Source organism: Pan paniscus, chromosome 11, assembly GCF_029289425.2.
Source record: "Pan paniscus chromosome 11, NHGRI_mPanPan1-v2.0_pri, whole genome shotgun sequence".
Classification (NCBI taxonomy): domain Eukaryota; kingdom Metazoa; phylum Chordata; class Mammalia; order Primates; family Hominidae; genus Pan; species Pan paniscus.
The window spans coordinates 7,965,360-7,984,252 of NC_073260.2; the positions used below are offsets into that span (position 1 = coordinate 7,965,360).

At 52.1% G+C, this 18,893-nt stretch overlaps 1 protein-coding gene across 3 annotated transcripts in view; it reads right to left on the bottom strand.

Moving 5' to 3' along the window:
• Positions 1-18,542, bottom strand: part of PRRC2B (proline rich coiled-coil 2B) — a 128,458-nt gene extending 109,916 nt beyond the window's left edge. For 2 of the 3 annotated variants that reach the window (XM_055117558.2, XM_055117555.2), the window contains exon 1: positions 18,454-18,517. The gene's annotated coding sequence lies outside the window, so the exon portion shown is untranslated. Of the gene's footprint in view, positions 1-18,453 lie in introns of all 3 variants that reach the window. The other variant, XM_055117556.2, reaches the window with a different exon arrangement.
• Between the last annotated feature and the right edge of the window lie 351 nt (positions 18,543-18,893).

Sequence of the window (18,893 nt, forward strand, 5' to 3'; positions counted from 1 at the left end):
GGGGACAAAGCATCCAGCAAGGTGTCAGAGGAAGAAAACATACCTGGTGTTTTGAATACCTGCACTTAACAGTCGAGAAAATAGAGCATCAGAAAGTTCAGTGACTTGCCCAGCCAGGCACAGTGGCTCATGCATGTGATCCTAGCACTTTGGGAGGCCAAGGTGGGCGGATTGCCTGAGGTTGGGAGTGTGAGACCAGCCTGACCAACATGGAGAAACCCCATCTCTACTAAAAATACAAAAACTGAGCCAGGCATGGTGGCGCATGCCTGTAATCCCAGTTACTTGGGAGGCTGAGGCAGGAGAATCGCTTGATTCACCAGGGAAGTGGAGGTTGTGGTAAGCCGTGATCGCAGCACTGCATTCCAGCTTGGGCAACAAGAGCGAAACTCTGTCTCAAAAAAAAAAAAAAAAAAAAAAATTGAAAGGAGCCGGGCGCAGTGGCTCACACCTGTAATCCCAGCACTTTGGGAGGCCAAGGTGGGTGGATTGCCTGAGCTCAGGAGTTCGAGACCAGCCTGGGCAACATGGTGAAACCCCATCTCTACTAAAATACAAAAAATTTGCCAGGAGTGGCGGCATGCACTTGTAGTCCCAGCTACTTGGAAGGATGAGGCAGGAGAATTGGTTGAATCCGGGAGGGGGAGGTTGCAGTGAGCCAAGATCATGCCACTGCACTCCAGCCTGGGCAACGGAGCGAGACTCTGTCTCAAAAAAAAAAAAAAAAAAGGTAAAAGGAGGGGCCAGGTGCAGTAATCCCAGCACTTTGGAAGTCCAAGGAGGGCGGATCACGAGGTCAAGAGATCGAGACCATCCTGGCCAACATGGTGAAACCCTGTCTCTATTAAAAATACAAAAATTAGCTGAGCATAGTGGCGTGTGCCTGTAGTCCTAGCTATTCAGGAGGATGAGGCAGGTGAATCGCTTGAACCCAGGAGGCGGAGGTTGCAGTGAGCCAAGATCGCGCCACTGCACTCCAGCCTGGTGACAGAGCAAGACTCTGTCTCAAAAGAAAAGAAAAGAAAAAAAGTGCTGGGCGTGGTGGCACACGTCTGTAATCCCAGCACTTTGGGAGTCCGAGGTGTGCGGATCACCTGAGGTTGGGAGTTCAAGACCAGCCTGACCAACATGGTGAAACCCCATCTCTACTAAATACAAAAAATTAGATGGGTGTGGTGGTGTATGCCTGTAATCCCAGCTACTCGGGAGGCTGAGGCAGGAGAATTGCTTGAACCTGGGAGGTGGAGGTAGCAGTAAGCCAAGATTGCACCACTGCACTCCAGCCTGGGCAACAAGAGGGAATCTCCATCAAAAAAAAAAAAAAAAAGTAAAAGTAAAAGGAGATGAAATTAATTTTAATAATGATTTTTTTTTTTTTTTTAGACAGCGTCTCGCTCTGTTGCCCAGGCTGGAGTGCAGTGGAGCAATCTCGGCTCACTGCAACCTCGGCCCCCCGCCCACAATGGGTTCAAATGATTCTCATGCCTCAGCCTCCTACATAGCGTGTGCCATCGCACCCAGCTAACTTTTTGTATTTTAGGTAGAGATGGGGTTTTGCCATGTTGGCCAAGCTGGTCTTGAACTCCTGGCCTCAAGTGATCCACCCACCTGGGCCTCCCAAAGTGCTGGGATTACAGGCATGGGCCACTGCACCTGGCCTAATAATGCATTTTATTTAGCCTACTATATCAAAAATATTACGGTTGCAACAGGTAATTAACATTTTAAAATTATAAATGAGATCACTGACATTCTTTGTGGTCACATGAAGTCTTCAAGTCCAGCATGTATTTTATACTTTATAGCACATGTCACTCAGTGCTGGGCAGGTTTCACACTCTCGGTGGTGGCACGGGGGCAGTGAGCTCTTTACCTTCTCCACTGTTCCTCACAGCCTTTGCCAAAGTTTGGGAGGTGGAGGAGATGACAGTACCGTGAGAGGCAGGATGACCGCATCTGTCTTATTTGATGCAAATCCCCTCAGGGATTACGTCTGGCACAAGGGAGACATCGGTCTAAGGCTCAGGAGGACAAGGACTTAGTCCACTTGCTTCTCTGCTGTGATGGTTAATACTGAGTGTCAACTTGATTGTATTGAAAGAGATAAAGTATTAATCCTGGGTGTGTCTGTGAGGGTGTTGCCAAAAGAGATTAACATTTGAGTCAGTGGCCGGGGAAGGCAGACCCACCCTTAATCTGGTGGGCACAATCCAATCAGCTGCCACAGAACATAAAACAGGCAGAAAACTAAGAGAGAGAGAGACAGGTGGCCGGGTGCGGTGGCTCACGCCTGTAATCCCAGCACTTTGGGAGGCGGAAACGGGCGGATCACCTGAGATCAGGAGTTCGAGACCAGCCTGACTAACATGGAGAAATCCCGTCTCTACTAAAAATACAAAATTAACCAGGCGTGGTGGTGCATGCCTGTAATCCCAGCTACTTGGGAGGATGAGGCAGAAGAATCGCTTGAACCCAGAAGGCTGAGGTCGCGGTGAGCCGAGATCGTGCCATTGCACTCCAGCCTGGGCAACAAGAGTGAGAATGTCTCAAAAAAAAAAAAGAAAAGAAAGAAAGAGAGGGGCTCAGCGCCTTCACCCAAGCGCTATAAATATCGGCTGGGAGGCGGCAGTGAGAGGCTCGCACGCCTCCAGCCCGGCCCCGGCCCCCCGGGACGGAGAGCCGAGCAGCCCCGGCTCTGGGCTACGGACTATGGGCGAATAGCTCTGACCACCCGGCGAAGCATGCCGCCTGCCTTGGCCTCCCAAAGTGCCGAGATTGCAGCCTCTGCCCGGCCGCCACCCCGTCTGGGAAGTGAGGAGCGTCTCTGCCTGGCCGCCCATCATCTGGGACGTGAGGAGCCCCTCTGCCTGGCTACCCAGTCTGGAAAGTGAGGAGCGTCTCTGCCCAGCCGCCATCCCAGCTAGGAAGTGAGGAGCGCCTCTTCCCGGCCACCATCCCATCTAGGAAGTGAGGAGCGTCTCTGCCCAGCCGCCCATCGTCTGAGATGTGGGGAGCGCCTCTGCCCCGCCGCCCCGTCTGGGAAGTGAGGAGCGCCTCTACCCGGCCGCGACCCCGTCTGGGAGGTGAGGAGCGTCTCTGCCCAGCCGCCCTGTCTGAGAAGTGAGGAGACCCTCCGCCTGGCAACCACCCCATATGAGAAGTGAGGAGCCCCTCCGCCCGGCAGCCACCCCGTCTGGGAAGTGAGGAGCGTCTCTGCCCGGCAGCCACCCCATCCAGGAGGGAGGTGGGGGTCAGCCCCCACCAGGCCAGCCGCCCCGTCCGGGAGGGAGGTGGGGGGGTCAGCCCCCAGCCCGGCCAGCCGCCCCGTCCGGGAGGGAGGTGGGGGGGTCAGCCCCCCGCCTGGCCAGCCGCCCCGTCCGGGAGGGAGGTGGGGGGGTCAGCCCCCCGCCCGGCCAGCCGCCCCGTCTGGGAGGGAGGTGGGGGGGTCAGCCCCCCGCCTGGCCAGCCGCCCCGTCCGGGAGGGAGGTGGGGGGGGGTCAGCCCCCTGCCCGGCCAGCCGCCCCATCTGGGAGGTGAGGGGCGCCTCTGCCTAGCCGCCCCTACTGGGAAGTGAGGAGCCCCTCTGCCCAGCCAGCCGCCCCGTCCGGGAAGGAGGTGGAGGGGGTCAGCCCCCCGCCCAGCCAGACACCCCGTCCGGGAGGGAGGTGGGGGAGTCAGCCCCCCGCCCGGCCAGTCGCCCCGTCCGGGAGGGAGGTGGGTGGGTCAGCCCCCCACCAGGCCAGCCGCCCCGACCGGGAGGGAGGTGGGGGGGTCAGCCCCCCGCCCGGCCAGCCGCCCCGTCCGGGAGGTGAGGGGCGCCTCTGCCCGGCCGCCCCTACTGGGAAGTGAGGAGCCCCTCTGCCCGGCCAGCCGTCCCATCCGGGAAGGAGGTGGGGGGGTCAGCCCCCCACCCGGCCAGCCGCCCCATCCGGGAGGGAGGTGGGGGGGGTCAGCCCCCCGCCTGGCCCGCCGCCCTGTCTGGGAGGGAGGTGGGGGGGTCAGCCCCCCGCCCGGCCGGCCGCCCCGTCCGGGAGGTGAGGGGCGCCTCTGCCCGGCCGCCCCTACTGGGAAGTGAGGAGCCCCTCTGCCCGGCCAGCCACCCCATCCAGGAGGGAGGTGGGGGGGTCAGCCCCCCTGCCCGGCCAGCCGCCCCGTCCGGGAGGTGAGGGGCGCCTCTGCCCGGCCGCCCCTACTGGGAAGTGAGGAGCCCCTCTGCCCGGCCAGCCGCCCGGTCCGGGAAGGAGGTAGGGGGGTCAGCCCCCCGCCTGGCCAGCCGCCCCATCCGGGAGGGAGGTGGGGGGGTCAGCCCCCTGCCTGGACAGCCGCCCTGTCCGGGAGGGAGGTGGGGGGGTCAGCCCCCCGCCCGGCCAGCCGCCCCGTCCGGGAGGGAGGTGGGGGGGGTCAGCCCCCTGCCCGGCCAGCCGCCCCGTCTGGGAGGTGAGGGGCGCCTCTGCCCGGCCGCCCCTACTGGGAAGTGAGGAGCCCCTCTGCCTGGCCAGCCGCCCCGTCTGGGAGGGAGGTGGGGGGGTCAGCTCCCCGCCTGGCCAGCTGCCCGGTCCGGGAGATGAGGGGCGCCTCTGCCCGGCCGCCCCTACTGGGAAGTGAGGAGCCCCTCTGCCCGGCCACCGCCCCGTCTGGGAGGTGTACCCAGCAGCTCATTGGGAATGGGCCATGATGACAATGGCGGTTTTGTGGAATAGAAGCGGGGGAAAGGCGGGGAAGAGATTGAGAGATCGGATGGTTGCCATGTCTGTGTAGAGGGAGGTAGACACGGGAGACTTTTCATTTTGTTCTGTACTAGGAAAAATTCTTCTGCCTTGTGATCCTGTTGATCGGTGACCTTACCCCCAACTCTGTGCTCTCTGAAACATGTGCTATGTCCACTCAGGGTTAAATGGATTAAGGGTGGTGCAAGATGTGCTTTGTTAAACAGATGCTTGAAGGCAGCATGCTCGTTAAGAGTCATCACCACTCCCTAATCTCAAGTACCCAGGGACACAAACACTACGGAAGGCCGCAGGGTCCTCTGCATAGGAAAACCAGAGACCTTTGTTCACTTGTTTATCTGCTGACCCTCCCTCCACTATTGTCCTATGATCCTGCCAAATCCCCCTCTGTGAGAAACACCCAAGAATGATCAATAAAAATAAATTAAAAAAAAAAAAAAAAGAAAAAGAAAGAAAGAGACAGGCCTAACTTCACAGCCTACATCTTTCTCCCAAAGTTCTTCAGTTTTGGAACCTGGACCGGCTCTCCATGCTCCTCAGCTTGCAGACAGCCAGCCTGTTGTGGGACCTTGTGATCGTGTAAATTAATACTTAATAAACTCCTATATATATATATGACTTATATATATATATGATTATATATATCCTACTAGTTCTGTCCCTCTAAGAGAACCCTAATACACCTGTGCTATCCTTAGCATCAAGCATGGTGCCTGGCAAATAGTGAGTGCTCAATGAATTTGGTTGGTTTGTTGAATGGCAGAATGGGTGTCTGGCCCTTGACCTCATTGGCTACAACAGAAGGGACCCTGGGACTCATAGGGTTACCCGTTTTTATCATCTGACAAGAGAGGACATAAGCGTATGAAAAACCTGGAAGGACGTGGGTGTTCTGGGAAGACAGATGACGAAGTGTTAAGGGGGGAAAGTCAAGTCAAAGGCTCTGTTCCTCGGGCAGATCTGGAAGTGGGGTGACACCCTCTGGGGACAGTGGGAGCTGCTGCATCCCTGGGAGTTAAAAAGCCACAGGCATAGGCCAGGCGCAGTGGCTCACACCTATAATCACGGGACTCTGGGAGGCCAAGGCAGGAGAACTGCTTGAACCCAGGAGTTCAAGACCAGCAGCATAGGCAACAGTGAGATGCCCCATCTCCACAAAAAAATTAAAAAATTAGCCGAGAATGTTGGTGCACACTTGTAGTCCCAGCTATTCCGGAGGCTGAGGTGGGAGGATTGCTTGAGCCCAGGAAGTCGAGGCTGCAGTGAGACATGTTCACGCCACTGCACTCCAGCCTGGGCAACAGAGCAAGACCCTATCTCTTAAAAAAAACAAACAAACAGAGATCCTTCACTTGCCCCGTAAAACTCAATGGTTAGGCTACATCCAAACCACATCCCAAGTTCAGGAAATCCTCTTCTCTCTGCACTTCTCTCTGAGATGACAACAATAAGAATGATGGCCGGGCGCCGTGGCTCACGCCTGTAATCCCAGCACTTTGGGAGGCCGAGGTGGGTGGATCACGAGGTCAGGAGATTGAGACCATCCTGGCTAACATGGTGAAACCCCATCTCTACTAAAAATACAAACAATTAGCCGGGCGTGGTGGTGGGCGCCTGTAGTCCCAGCTATTCAGGAGGCTGAGGCAGGAGAATGGCGTGAACCCAGGAGGCGGAGCTTGCAGTGAGCCGAGATCACACCACTGCACTCCAGCCTGGGCGACTGAGCAAGATTCCGCCTCAAAAAAAAGAATGAGGATAGCTGTTGTTTACTGAGCATTTTTCTGGGCCAGGCATGCTGCTAAGATAACTTAATTAACACTTGCAAGACTGTTATTATTTCTCCCACTTTACAGATAAGGAAATTTAGGTCAGAAGTTAAGTGACTTACATAGGCAAGGACACAAATGACATGGGTAGCCGAGCCAGGACTAGAAGAATCCAGCAGTGCCAGTCTGGGAAGTTTAGCCTTTCCAGGGGAGAGCAAGGCTGATGTGCTGGGCCAGCTGTGGCAGCTGCTGTCTGTGGTCTGAGGCTGCCAGTGAGGGCTGGCTCCTGGGTGGGATTTCCCAGGACATTTGGGGGACCCTGAAGGAAACTTTTTTTTTTTTTTTTTGAGATGGAGTTTTTCGCTCTTGTTACCCAGGCTGGAGTGCAATAGCACGATCTCAGCTCACTGCCACTTCCGCCTACCAGGTTCAAGTGATTCTCCTGCCTCAGCCTCCCAAGTAGCTGGGATTATAGGCATGTGCCACCGTGCCCGGCTGTTTTCTTTTAAATATTAGGAAACTTACTGGTGTAGCTCATGCCTGTAATCCCAGCTACTCGGGAGGCTGAGGCAGGAGAATCGCTTGAACCCAGGAGGCAGAGGTTGCAGTCAGCCAAGATCACACCATTGCACTCCATCCTGGGCGACAAGAGTGAAACTCTATCTCAAAAAAATAAATTAATTAACTAAAAGGAAACAAAACACAAACCAACACTTGCTCATTGGTTCATGCCCACTCTCTCCAGCCTTGCTCTCCTGGTTTCACTCAGTTACTTCCTGTCCATCTTCCAGCTCTGGTTCCACTCCTGTTACAGCCAATGTGAAAATGTCTCCTTTGACCAGGCGCGGTGGCTCACGGCTGTAATCCCAGCACTTTGGGAGGCTAAGGTGGGTGGATCACTTGAGGTCAGGAGTTCATGACTAGCCTGATCAGCATGGTGAAACCCCGTCTCTACTAAAAAAGTACAAAATTAAGCCAGGCGCAGTGGCTCACGCCTGTAATCCCAGCACTTTGGGAGGCTGAGGCGGGTGGATTACAAGGTCAAGAGTTCAAGACCAGCCTGGCCAAGATGGTGAAACCCCATCTCTACTAAAAATACAAAAATTAGGCCGGGCGCAGTGGCTCACACCTGTAATCCTAGCACTTTGGGAGGCCGAGGTGGGCGGATCACTTGAGGTCAGGAGTTTGAAACCAGCTTGGCCATGATGGTGAAACCCTGTCTCTACTAAAAATACAAAAAATTAGCTGGGCATGGTGGTGCGTGCCTGTAATCCCAGCTACTTGCGAGGCTGAGGCAGGAGAATCACTTGAACCTGGGAGGTGGAGGTTGTAGCGAGCCAAGATCGTGCCACCACACTTAAGCCTGGGTGACAGAGTGAGACTCCACCTCAAATAAAATACATACATACATACATACATACATACATACAAAAATTAGCCGGGCGTGGTGGCGGGTGCCTGTAATCCCAGCTACTCAGGAGGCTAAGGGATGAGAATCGCTTGAGCACGGGAGGCAGACAGAGGTTGCAGTGAGCTGAGATCGTGCCACTGCACTCTAGCCTGGGCAACAGAGCAATACTCTGTCTCAAAAAAACAAAACAAAACAAAACAAAACAAAACATAGCTGGGTATGGTCGTACGTGCCTGTAGTCCCAGCTACTCAGGGGCTGAGGTGGGAAGATCAGCTGAACCCAGGAGGCAGAGGGTCCAAGGAGCCATGACTGTGCCACTGGACTCCAACCTGGGTGACAGAGCAAGACCTGTCGCAAAAAATAAACCAAAACCGGCCGGGCGCAGTGACTTATGCCTGTAATCCCAGCACTTTGAGAGGCCGAGGCGGGTGGATTACGAGGTCAAGAGATCCAGACCATCCTGGCTAACACAGTGAAACCCTGTCTCTACTAAAAATACAAAAAATTAGCTGGGCATCGTGGTGGGCATCTGTAGTCCCAGCTATTTGGGAGGCTGAGGCTGGAGAATCATTTGAACCCGTGAGGCGGAGGTTGCAGTAAGCCGAGATCGAGCCCCTGCACTCCAGCCTGGGCCACTGCACTCCAGCCTGGGTGACAGGGCGAGACTCTGTCTCAGAAAAAAAAAAAAAAAAAAAAAGAGAGAAACCAAAACCAAAACAAACAAAAACCCTACAACAATAAAGACTGATTTCGTGAGTTTTCTTTTACTACCTGCCAGACACAGCCTAAGCTGGGCCTGAATATCTTGGGACCTGGCTCTTAACGTGGTCTAGTGCTTCCTCCTTCCCGAGAAAGGGTAGGAGGATAACAGGGATTTGGCCACAGCTAACTTGTAATATGATCCGATCCAGGAATGTGAGGCCTCCAGCTGGTGCAGTCATGAGCTGTTCCAGGATTCTTGGACTGGCCGCTTTCAAATGCTCTGCACCTGTTCTCCACAGTGCAGTTGTACTAACGAGACACAGCATGAGTTCCCATGTTCAGTTTAGAAAGTGGAGTCATCTAAACTGAAGGGGAAAAATGAACAATATTCCAGGGGGAAATGGATTCCAGCTGGGGAGCCGGAGGAGGCCTTCTCGGTGCAGGTGCTTTTGAGGCCAGGCCTTGAAGGAAGAGCAGAGTTTAATCAGAGGAGACTGTGGAGGAACATTCCAGATGGAGGGACCAGCATGAACAAAGGCCTGGGGATGGGAGTGTCTGAGCACCAGGAGGACACCCCACGCTGTCTGGTAGCCACTAGAGATGTGGCCCCACCTGAGGGAAGGTGCACTTCTACAGGAATGGGGGGCCTGGCTGGGTGCGGTGGCTCAGGCCTGTCATCCCAGCACTTTGGGAAGCCAAGTTGGGCGGATCACTTGAGGTCAGGAGTTCGAGAACAGCCTGGCCAATATGGTGAAACTCCGTCTCTACTAAAAGTACAAAAATTAGCCGGGCGTGGTGGTGCACGCCTATAATCCCAGCTACTTGGAAGGCTGAGGCAGGAGATTCGCTTGAGCTCGGGAGACGAAGGTTGCTGTGAACCGAGATCACACCACTGCACTCCAGCCTGGGCGACAGGCAACAGAGCAAGACTCTGTCTCCAAAAAAAAAAAGGAATGGGGGCCTGGAGCTAAAAATACAACACTGGGTCCGAACCAGCAGCAGGGGGCCCTTGCACAGACCCAGAAGCTCACAGCAGGGAGGGACATCTGAGCCTCAGCAGTGAACACACACACAGGATAAAAGCAAGTCTCCGAGGGGCTCAACAACACAGGGGTTCCCTGGGACGCCTGGCACCCTCTCTTCAAACCACAGCCAGTCCTTATAATTTTGCCCTCCATTTCCCATCAGACACTGGAGAAAGAGAGGAGGCAAAGACCAGAGACTGGAGAATAAAAGAAGAAATGAGGGTAAGATTTACAACTTGGAAACTCTGGTCGGGCTTGGTAGCTCACGTCTGTAATCCTAGCACTTTGAGAAGCCGAGGAGGATGGATCACCTGAAGTCAGGAGTTTGAGACCATCCTGACCAACATAGTGAAACCCCGTCTCTACTGAAAATACAAAACTTAGCCGGGCGCGGTGGCGGATGCCTGTAATCCCAGCTACTTGGGCAGCTGAGGCAGGAGAATTGCTTGAACCAAGTAGGCAGAGGTTGCAGTGAGCTGAGATCGTGCCACTGCACTCCAGCCTGGGCGACAGAGTGAGACTCAGTCTTCAAAAATAAATAAATAGATAAAACCTGGAAACTCTGGGAGGCCAAGGCAGGGAGATCACTTGAGGCCAGGAGTTCAAGACCAGCCTGGCCCACACGGTGAAACCCTGTCTCTACTAAAAATACAAAAACTAGCCAGGCATGGTGGTACGTGCCCGTAGTCCCAGTGACGCGGGAGGCTGAGGCATAAGAATCGCTTGAACCTGGGAGGCAGAGGTTGCAGTGAGCTGGGATCACGCCACTGTACTCCAGCCTGGGGGACAGAGCGAGACTGTCCCAAAAAAACAATAATAAAAATAACAAACTTAAAAAAAGAATTGGCCAGGTGCGGTGGCTCACGCCTATAATCCCAGCACTTTGGGAGGCCGAGGCGGGCAGATCACGAGGTCAGGAGATCGAGACCATCTTGGCTAACACGGTGAAACCCCATCTCTATTAAAAATACAAAAAAATTGGCTGGGCATGGTGGCGAGCTCCTGTAGTCCCAGCTACTCAGGAGGCTGAGGCAGGAGAATGGCGTGAACCCGGGAGGCAGAGGTTGCAGCGAGCCGAGATCGCACCATTGCACTCCAGCCTGGGGGACAGAGCAAGACTCTGTCTCAAAAAAAAAAAAAAAAAGAACTAGGAAACTCTGGTTGAGTATAAGAAGCAATGAAAAATTATTGAAGGGTTGGGTTTGAGAAAGGAAATGAAAAGAAAAGAGGCAGCTCTTAAAGCAGCCTCCCAAATAAAGAACAGGAATGGCCAAGTCCCAGGAAGCCATCCCACCTGCTCCCTTTCTGTGCCCATGGCAGCATTCCTGAACCACAGTCCTCTTCCTGCTCAACCGCTTCAGAATATTCCTCAACATGGAGACCCAGGAAGACACAACAACTAGTGAAGCTGACATGTGAGGTGGAGGTGGTAGGATAAGGGTAGGATGAAGGAGGGTCATTGGCAGCAGAATTTAGTAATCAAGTCTTGCCCTATGTAGCGTAGGCCGGTATCTCAGAAGTGTAGGCCCTGGAGAAATAGATCTCAAAATCTAACCTGATGTCAAAAAAGTGAGACAACGACCCACAGAGTGGGAGAAAATATGTGTACACCATATGTCTGAGAAGGGTCTGGTACCCAGAATATAAAAATCACTTTTTTTTTTTTTTTTTGGAGACAGAATCTCACACTGTCACCCGGGCTGGAGTGCAGTAGTGTGATCTCGGCTCACTGCAACTTCTGCCTCCTAGGTTCAAGTGGTTCTCCTGCCTCAGCCTTCCGAGTAGCCGGGATTACAGGCACCTGCCACCATGCCCAGCTAATTTTTTGTATTTTTAGTAGAGATGGGATTTCACCATGTTGGCCAGGCTTGTCTCAAACTCCCAACCTCGTAATTCTCCCGCCTCAGCCTCCAAAGTGCTGGGATTACAGGCATGAGCCACCGCGGCCGGCCTTTTTTTTTTTCTTTTTTGAGGTGGAGTTTTTGCTCTGTTTTGCAGGCTGGAGTGCAATGGCACAATCTCAGCTCACTGCAACCTCCGCCTCCCGGGTTCAAGGGATTCTCCCGCCTCAGCCTCCCAAGTAGCTGGGATTACAGGCACGCACCACCATGCCGGGCTAATTTTTTGTATTTTTAGTAGAGATAAGGTTTCACCATGTTGCCCAGGCTGGTCTCGAAATCCTGACCTCAGGTGATCTGCCCGCCTCGGCCTCGCAAAGTGCTGAGATTACAGGTGTGAGCCACCGTGCCCAGCCTAATAACTCTTTTATTAAGATTTTTATTTATGTTTTAGAGAAAATCTCACTCTGTCACCAGGCTGGAGTGCAGTGGCATGATCATAGCTCACTGCAGCCTCCAACTCCTGGGCTCAAGCAATCCACAAAATTAGCTAGGCATGGTGGCGCACACCTGTAGTCTCAGCTGCTTGGGAGGCTGAGGCAGGAGAATTGCTCAAACCCAGGAGGCGGAGGTTGCAGTGAGCCAAGATTGCACCACTGCACTCCAGCCTGGGTGACAGAGCGAGATTCCATCTCAAAAAAAATAATAATTATTATATATACATAAATAACTCTTACAACTCAAGAACAAAAAGGCAAACAACCTACTGAAAAAAAAAAGGCTGGCTGGGTGTGGTAGCTGACGCCTGTAATCCCAGCACTTTGGGAGGCTGAGGCAGGTGGATCACGAGGTCAGGAGTTAAAGGCCAGCCTGGCCAACATGGTGAAACCCCGTCTCTACTAAAAATACACAAATTAGCCAGGCATGGTGGCGTGTGCCTGTAATCCCAGCTACTCAGGAGGCTGAGGCAGGAGAATTGCTTAAACCCAGGAGGCGGAGGTTGTAGTGAGCTGTGATCGCACCATTGCACTCCAGCCTGGGTGACAGAGTGAGACTCCATCTCCAAAAAAAAAAAAAAAAAAAAAGGACCAAGGACTTGAATAGGTATTTCTTCAAAGAAGATATACACATGGCCAATGAGCACATGAAAAGATGCTCAATATCACCACCCAGCAGGGAAATGCAAATCAAAACCACTATGAGATACAACTTCGTACCCACTAGCATGGCCATCATCCAAAAAAATGGAAAATAACAAGTGTTGACAAAGATACAGAGATACTGGAACATTCATACATTGTTGGTGGAAATGTAAAATAGTGCAGCTGCTGTGGAAAAGAGTTTAGTGGTTTCTCAGAGTTAAACACAGAATTCTCATATGACCCAGAAATTCTACTCCTGGATATATACCCCAACACATGGAAAACAGATGTTCTAACAAAAAAGTATACACGAATGTTCATATCATCATTATTCACAATAGCCAAAGGCAGAAACAATCCCAAATTCCATCAGCTGATGAATGGATAGACACAAGGAAAGAAGTGCTGACACATGGTACCACATGGATGAAGCTCAAAGGCGTTATGCTAAGGGAAAGAAGCTGAACACAAAAGGCCAGCTATTGCACGATTCCCTTTGTACGAAATGTCCATCCTGCGTTAGGTTGCAAAAATAATTTTTAAAAAAAGGTCAGGCACGGTGCCTTACACCTGTAATCCCAGCACGTTGGAAGGCCGAGGTGGGCAGATCACTTGAGGTCAGGAGTTCAAGACCAGCCTGGCCAACATGGTGAAACCTCGTCTCTACTAAAAATACAAAAATTAGCCGGGTGTGGTGGCAGACACCTGCGGTCCCAGCTACTCAGGAGGCTGATGCAGGAGAATCACTTAAACATGGGAGGCAGTTTGCAGTGGGCCAAAAATCACACCACTGCCCTTCAGCCTGGGTGACAGAGTAAGACTGTATCTCAATTAAAAAAACAAAAACAAAAACAAAACAAAACACTCAAAATGCCCAGAACAGGCAAATCCACAGAGACAAAAAGCTGGTATTTCACTAGTTAATTTCTCCTCTGAAGAGAATGGAAGAGAGCACAGGAGTGTTCAGCTCACCCTCCCAGGGCTGGGATGGAGGCTGAGCGCTTGGGAAAAGCTGCTGCTCACAGCCCTTGGGGAACTTTTGCAGGTGGGGACCTGACCTGTGGGAACATAGTCCAAGGAAGCCCAATTATCTCATTATTCTTGGTGCATTTTAGATTCCACACCTGGGCCCCAATGGTGTGTCATTCCCCCTCCAGCTATGGTCCCCCTCTGGGAGGCTAGAGACCTGTGGCATAGGAGCACCCCCTGCCTTTGTGAGCACAGGCCTGCCAGGACCTTTTTTTTTTTTTTTTTTTTGAGACAGAGTTTCACTCTTGTCGTCCGGGCTGGAATGCAATGGTGCAATCTCTGCTCACTGCAACCTCTGCCTCCTGGGTTCAAGCGATTCTCCTGCCTCAGCCTCCCGAGTAGCTGGGATTACAGGTGGGTACCACCACGCCTGGCTAATTTTTGAATTTTTAGTAGAGACAGGGTTTCACCATGTTGGTCAGACTGGTCTCAAACTCCTGATCTCATGATCCACCTGCCTCAGCCTCCCAAAATGCTGGGATTACAAGCGTAAGCCACCATGCCCAGCCATCCCAGCGCTTTGAAAGGCCAAGGTAGGAAGATCGCTTGGGCCCAGGGGTTCAAGATTAGCCTGGGCAACAGAGGGAAATGCCATTTCTACAAAAAATTTAAAAATTAGCCAGGTGTGGTGATTAATGCCTGTGGTCCCAACTACTCAGGAGGCTAAGGCAGGAGGATCACTTCAGCTCAAGAAATTGAGGCTGCAGGAAGCCATGTGTGTGCCACTGCACTCTAGCCTGGGCGAGAGGGCAAGACCTTGTCTCAAAACAAAACAAACAAATAAACAAAGCAGAGAGGAGAGGAGAAAGCGGCAGAATGAAATGCAACAAAGAAGAAAATCTTTGCACCTCGCCTTGGACACTAAACCCTCTTGTCATTCCGTAGGCATCGTCCCAGGACCTGGGCACTGTGGATGTGGAGCCCAGGGCTGGGGTGGGGGTGCAGAAACAGAACTCAAAGAGGGGCTTACAATTCTGTTGAGGAGAGGCATGCACACATTTAAATGCCATCACACACACACACACACAAAAGAAAAAGGAAAAATTAAATAAAATGCCATCACAAAAGACCATATCCTCCAAAAGTACAATTGTGGAGGTATTAAAAAAAAATTAATAGTATAGGCCAGGCGCAGTGGCTCACGCCTGTAAACCCAACACTTTGGGAGGCTGAGGCGCACGGATCACGAGGTTAGGAGATTGAGCCCATCCTGGCCAACATGGTGAAACCCCGTCTGTACTAAAAATACAAAAATTAGCTGGGTATGGTGGCATGTGCCAGTAATCCCAGCTACTTGGGAGGCTGAAGCAGAAGAATCACTTGAACCTGGGAGGCGGAGGTTGCAGTGAGCCCCGAATGCGCCACTGCACTTCGGCCTGGTGACAAAGCGAGACTCCGTCTCAAAAAAAAAAAATTAATTGTACAGTAATAATTGAAAAGGTTATGTATTAGTCAGGTTGGCTACCGACAGATAACCCCAGCATTTGAGTGGTGCATCACAACAAACTTTTTTTATTTATTTTTTCAAGGGACCGGGTCTTGCTGTGTCACCCAGGCTGGAGTACAGTGGTGCCATCACAACTCACTGCAGCCTCAAACTCCTGCGCTCAAGCCATCCTCCTGCCTCAGTGTCTCGAGTACCTGGGATTACAGGTGCATACCATCATGCCTGGCTAATTTTTGAATGATTTTAGAGATGGGAGTCTCACTGTGTTCCCCAGACTGGTCTCAAACTCGTGGCCTCAAGTGATCTTCCCGTGTCAGGATCCTGAGTAGCTGGGATTATAGGCACCAGCACGAAAGTTTATTTTTTTGTCTCCCACACAGCAGTCCCAAGTGGGTTTTGCTCTGTTCCAAGTGGTGCTGCAAGGACTCTGGAAATGTCACCTCCTGGTTCCACTCCCACTTCCAGTTGTGTTAACAAGGAAACACAGGCCGGGAAGCATGCCCATCACTCTGGCCTCATTCCATCATCCATACCTGTCTTATGGCCCCATCTAACTACACAGGGGGCTGGGAATTATAGTCCAGTGGTGTGCCCTGGAGGAAAAGTAAATGAGGATTGCTGAACACCCAGTAGTCTCTGTCACAGCTACCGTTTACTGAGACTCTACTACATGTCTGGCACCATGCTAAGCATGCTACATGCATGTTATCATTTCATCCTTTTTTTTTTTTTTGAGATGGAGTCTCGCTCTGTCACCCAGGCTGGAGTGCATTGGCGCGATCTCCACTCACTGCAACCTCCACCACCCAGGTTCAAGCAATTCTCCTGCCTCAGCCTCCCGATTAGCTGGGATTACAGACGTGCGCCACCATACCTGGCTAATTTTTTTGTATTTTTAGTAGAGATGGGGTTTCACCATGTTGGTCAGGCTGGTCTTGAACGCCTGACCTCAGGTGATGATCCACCTGCCTCAGCCTCCCAAAGTGCTGGGATTACAGACGTGAGCCACCATGCCCGGCGTTTTTTTTTTTTTTTTTTTTTTTGAGACAGAGTCTCACTCTGTTGCTCAGGCTAGAGTGCAGTGGCGAGATCTCAGCTCACCGCAACCTCTGCCTCCTGGGTTCAAGTGATTCTCCTGCCTCAGCCTCCCAAGTAGCTGGGATTACAGGCAATCGCCACCATGCCCGGCTAATTTCTGTATTTTTAGTAGAGACAGGGTTTCACCACAATGGCCAGGCTGGTCTTGAACTCCTGACCTCAGGCTGGTCTTGAACACCTCAGGTGATCCGCCCACCTAGGCTGCCCTAAGTGCTGGGATTACAGACCTGAGCCACCGCGCCCAGCCGAATTTCATCCTTAACATCAGTTCTCATTTACAGAGGAGGAAACTGAGTCTCAGAAAGTTTAAGTAAATTTTATAAGGTAAAATGTGCATGCTTGGAGAACCAATGTGGAACAAGAGCCTTCCGACCCCAAAGCCTGTGGCAGACAATGAAATAAGGACAGATAACATGGCGAGCTCCTACCTGCTCTGAGACAACACCCATTCCCTCAACAGCATCATTTATTAAGTGCAGATTATGGATTAGGCATTATTCTAAGCACCTTCATAATAACTCATTCAATCCTCACAAAAACCCTGCTAGACAGCTACTGTTAATGCCCTTATTTTTTTATTTTTTTTATTTTTTTTTGAGACAGAGTCTTGCTCTGTCACCCAGGCTGGAGTGCTGTGACGCAATCTCAGCTCACTGCAACCTCCGCCTCCCGGATTCAAGCAATTCTCCTGCCTTAGCCTCCCGAGTAGCTGGGATTACAGGTATGCGCCACCATGCCCGGCTAATTTTTATTTTTAGTAGAGACGGGGTTTCACCATGTTGGTCAGGCTGATCTCCAACTCCTGACGTCGTGATCCACCCGCTTTGGCCTCCCAAAGTGCTGGGATTACACGCGTGAGCCACAGCACCCGGCCAGTGCCCTTATTTTGAAGATGAGGAAATTGCACAGAGAAGTTATGTGACTTGAAGTCACTCAGCACATGTATGGAAGGGACAGGACTCAAACCTGGGTAGTCTGTCTCCAGTCTACCTACACATTAATTGCCCAGCTTCTGCCTCTCTACAATGAAGTGAAGTGTTGTGGGGCAGAGTCTCCTAAGAGAGGCAGTGGTACCCTGGGGAGGGTGCAAGCTGGTCCCCTGGGATGTGTGTGGGAAATATGATCCTTCTATTTACATTTATCTGTAATCTTAAAAAAAAAAAATCGGCTGGGCATGGTGGCTCACGCCTGTAATTCCAGCACTTTGGAAGGCCAACGTGGGCAGATCACCTGAGGTCAGGATTCGAGACCAGACTGGCCAACATGGAGAAACCCCGTCTCTACTAAAAATACAAAAATTAGCTGGACGTGGTGGTGCATGCCTATAATCCCAAGCTACTCAGGAGGCTGAGGCAGGAGAATCACTTGAACCCAGGAGGCAGAGGTTGCAGTGAGCCAAGATCGCACCACTGCACTCCAGCCTGAGGGATGGAGTGAGACTCTGTCTCAAAATAAAAATAAAAAAAAAAGAGCGAGGTTAAACTTTACAATATGTATTATACAGACTGATGCCAAGTGGCGTTCAATCTGTGTGATACATGTTAGCAAAATTTAATATCATTCGGACTTTTTTCTTTTTTTAGAATACAGATAAACATAAACAGAAGGCGTCACCTGCAACTCTTGGATAAGTGAATCAGTGCAGTGTGTTTAGTTTTTATTTATTTATTTATTTATTTTGAGACAGAGTCTCCGCTGGGCGCCACCGCACCCAGCCACAGTGTGTTTAGTTTTAACCACACTAACTCACAGTGTGGACGAGTTATTTTCTTTGGTATTTTAAAAATTGATATAGGTCTTATTTGGGGGGTATATGTGTTATTTTGATACATGCATACAATGTGTAATGAACGAATCAGGGTGACTGAAATATCCATTACCTCAAACGTTACCTTTTCTTTGTAGACGAGCGATTTTTTTTTTTTTTTTTTTTTTTTTTTGAGACGGAGTCTCGCTCTGTCTCCCAGGCTGGAGTGCAGTGGCGCGATCTCGGCTTACTGCAAGCTCCGCCTCCCGGGTTCACGCCATTCTCCTGCCTTAGCCTCCGGAGTAGCTGGGACTACAGGCGCCCGCCACCGCGCCCTGCTAATCTTTTGTATTTTTAGTAGAGACGGGGTTTCACCGTGTTAGCCAGGATGGTCTCGATCTCCTGACCTTGTGATCCGCCCGCCTCGGCCTCCCAAAGTGCTGGGATTACAGGCGTGAGCCACCACGCCCGGCCTAGACGAGCGATCCTAAAAGATCCACGCAAAGAAACGACGGCTCACCTGGCGTGGGTGCTGCCTCCGCCTTCAGCACCCACCCTCCCTCACGCACGCCCAGAATCGCGGCGGCCCAGAGCGGAAGGCGGGGCCTGTGGCCACACCCCTTCCCTATTCCCCGCCTTCCGCTCATCTTCCGGGAGCGACTTTGGCTGCATCGTTTTGCGATTGGGAGAGCTGCGGGATGTCGGAAGGACGTGATTGAATGAAATAGCTGCCTCTCATCCATTGGCCAGCTCCGATTGGCCGAGATACCGCCATGGGTTTTGACGAACTTTCACGTCAGCTGGGCTGAGATGCTAGCAGTTGACTCCCGCAGGGTCCCGGCGCCGGCAGCCGTGCTGCGTGTGTTGGGTAGTGCGAGGCGGTCCAGTGCAGCGACAGTCTGGCTCGAGGGCGGAGGGCCAGCCGAAGCGGGGTGGTGGCCGCTGCCCCGGGAAAGACTG